At 48.5% G+C, this 3,452-nt stretch overlaps 1 protein-coding gene across 7 annotated transcripts in view; it reads left to right on the top strand.

Annotated features, from left to right (window-relative positions):
* SYN3 (synapsin III) overlaps nucleotides 1-3,452 on the top strand; it is a 200,937-nt gene that overhangs the window by 109,904 nt on the left and 87,581 nt on the right. The window lies entirely within an intron of this gene.

The following is a 3,452-nucleotide window of genomic DNA, read 5'->3' on the forward strand; positions in this document are numbered from 1 at the left end:
CGGAGCGGGGCCGGCGCGCGGAGTTATACCCGGCTCGCGCCGCTCGCGCTCCGGGGGCGCCGCCGCGCGCGGCCAATGGCAACGCCGCATTACCTCATCGGCGCGAGCGCGAGGCGGGGCCGCGCCCGCCGCGCCTTATAGGGAATAGAGCGGGCGCGCGGCGGGCGGGGGCGCGGCCCCGGCCCCGGAGCCGGTGTTGGCTCCGGTGCTGACCCCGGTGCTGGCCCCGGTTCTGACCCCGGCCCCGGTGCTGGCCCCGGTTCTGACCCCGGCCCCGACCCCGGACCCGGTTCTGACCCTGACTCCGACCCCAGTTCTGACCCTGACCCTGACCCCGACCCCGGTGCTGGACCCGGCCCCGGTTCTGACCCTGGCCCCAGTTCTGTCTCCGACCCGCTCCGACCCGCTCCGATCCGACCTGGACCCGATCCGGCCCGCTCCCGGTACCGTGGGGCGGGGGAAGCCTCGCCCCTTAGCAGCAGTAGCTCTCCCGTACCGGGAGTGTCCGCCCGAGCCTGTCACATCCTCCCCGGGACCCCGCTCCTCAGGACACCTGGAGAGCGCAGCGGGGCTTGCGGCGCGCTTGGAGAGCCGGCGCCGCTCCCCTCCGGTGGGTCCGGGCTGCCTGCGAACGGGCTTTGCACCGCAGGCACGGCACGCTGCTCAGGCTGTCCCAAGAGCCTTCAGACAGCCATCGGATAAGGCACAAGGGCGCTGTGCTGCTTCTTGTCCTCTCCCAACAGGCAGCAGAGAGAGGATGGGGGGAAAGGACAAGATCTATCTCAACTGAAACCAGGATCTTGCCCTGAATGTTTTTAGTCCTGCTCGGATGCTCCTTCTCCACAACCCAGCAATTCCCCTTCTCTGGCCTTTCAGTCAGAAAGCCATCATAAACTGCTAAAAACAAGCTGGCAAAAGCAGTGTTGTATCTACCCCCAACATTTAATCTCAAAGTATATTTCAGCAGAGCAGCTTTAGTGGAATTTAGAGAAATGTCCTGTTTGTTTTGTTTTCCTTTATCCCCTTTCAGAGCCATAAATTTCCATCAGCTGTAGAAATGTAAATGTTATAGAAGAGCTGGGACTGTAAGGAAGGAGATTGCCAGCTGCATGATACAGACAGCCTTATTATCCTCCAAAGGGGACTGAAGGGTGATTAATCACAGTATCAAACCAGTGTATATAATGTCAGAGTACTTTCCACGGGGTTTACAAGACTTAAGCATGTCTAGTTATAAATTATGCTGGTATTAAAGGCCAGGGACCAGCTGTCCTAAATTTCTATATAGTCAGCTAAGTCTTTAGATTTACAATTCTGTTCCATCTGGGTGAAGCACAGCCTTCCTATACCTTTTCTTTAATCATAGTGTCCATATAAAATCAAAATCTCCTGTCTTATGGAAGCACAGGCTTTTATTTGGGGCATTGGTAGGCAAGAGCTTCAGGATGGGTGTTGTCAGTAGGGATCAAGGCTGCAATGCCAGCAGTGGGAAACACAAGTTCCTATCCTCACCGTGACACAGACAACCTGTGTGGCAGCTTTGCCTCATTGTGCTTCAAATCCTGTGTCATGGGATAATAGTGTTGGGAGCTGCTCAGGAATGTGCATTAGGGAACACACTGAAAAAATCAGATGGTGCTGAGGCACTAACGGGTCCTGTAAGTATGTGTGAGACAGGGTATTAAATAATTGGTTCCATTTAGACACCTCACAGTCTGAACCATTGGGCCCAAACTGCAATACGAGAAACCCTGCGCAAAAAATACCTCAGGTGCTTGGACTGTCTGTTCAAGGTAGTGCAAGTGAAGCTGGATCCATCAGGTTGGGTGGATGTCATTTCAGCCTCACTGGGTGTAAACAAGGAACAACTCCACCAGCCTCAGCAGAGAAACACGGAAGAAGAATGAGGTGTGTCTGACACTCTCATTTTTCCTTTGGTGTTGTAAAAAGTTTGATATCCACCGACATCATGATACACCTGGCCTTTCAACATCTCAGATCAATATCTGAGAGAAGCAGAATTCTGCCAGAACCTAACACTGGTGTAAATAAGGGAGAGTTTGGCCCACACACAACTAGATTATAATCACAGCTCCTGCACCACCTCCCTTCGCTCTCTGGCCAAGTAACTCCCCTGAATATGTTTCTTCATTCCTATAATAACACCTTTCCTGTGTGTTCCGAGGACTAATGTGCTAAATGCATTGTAATAAGCTTTTAAGCTGTTGGGTTCTGTGTAAATGCTGAGAGTCTGTGATACAGGACACATTCAGAGGAGACTGAAAAACAAGCCCTTCAGTCACCTCCTCAGTTTCTGAAATGGGAGAGGAAGGGGTCTACAATTACTGAAGTTCCACAGGGCCCTCCAAGCTATGGAAGTAGCTTGCTCACAGTGAGGCTGACCAAGCTAGTTAAAATGACACCAAGTTTGGGCTGATTGCAGGAACTGGCTCACTTTTCAGATATAATCCAGAGAAGCAATCAGATAAAAAGGAGTGACACAGCTTGATCCAAGGGCTGGGCACATCTCTTTGGAAGAGAGGGGGTGCAGGCTGTCCGTATGGCAAGGCTTACCGCTATCTTCTATACCACTGTTTGGGAGATGATCCAGAAACCTTTTTAGTGCCTGTATTATCATTGTCTGGAGTAGTAGTACCTGTGTTTGGTCAGGGCTTAGCTGATTCATATGCTTTTTTTTTTTTAGATATGCTTTTTCAGAGAGATTAATTTCCTTACAGTAGTAGGGGTGCAGTTTTTTCAATCAGGACTGGATACTGTACAATAAGAACAATATTTATTTGCCTCTTGAAGAGTACACTTCACACAGAGAAACCAGAATGTGTTATTTTTGTAAAGTACAGGTAAATCATACTCAGGAAAGTTCAGTCTGGCCAGTGGCCTGCTCAAGGCCTTTGTTAAATACTTTAATCTCCCTGTACACTCATTTTATCATCTGTAAATGGAGATATTCTATGTTAGCATCTGATAATATCTATTAGATATCAAATATTAGCCTCTCCCCTTTAAGACCTGCCAGCAAAGTGAACTCTGAAAAAGCCAGGTAAGGATTCTGAGTGTTTATTTATATGAGAAAATATTGATAATGGTGTCAGAGTAACAGAAAAAGTCAATGAAGGAACTGAAAGGAGAATTATCTCTGAATTCCTCCTCTATGCACTGTCTGCATGGGAAAAACTGCAAAGGGAAAAAAATAAAATAAAAACTATCAAACTATCATTCCGCTTCTTTGCTCAGATAAAACTTTAAACCTTATATGGCCATAAAGAAGACAGCATTTAAAGAAGGAGAAAATAGACACCTTGATCTTCATATGAGAAAATTGGAGTTCACATTTGGTTAATGTCACCAAATAAAGAAATCTGTGTTATTCCAGTCTTCCATCAAGAGCACACTGCTGAACAGAATTAAGGACATCTCTGCCTTACCGAGCA

Source organism: Passer domesticus, chromosome 5, assembly GCF_036417665.1.
Source record: "Passer domesticus isolate bPasDom1 chromosome 5, bPasDom1.hap1, whole genome shotgun sequence".
Classification (NCBI taxonomy): Eukaryota; Metazoa; Chordata; class Aves; order Passeriformes; family Passeridae; genus Passer; species Passer domesticus.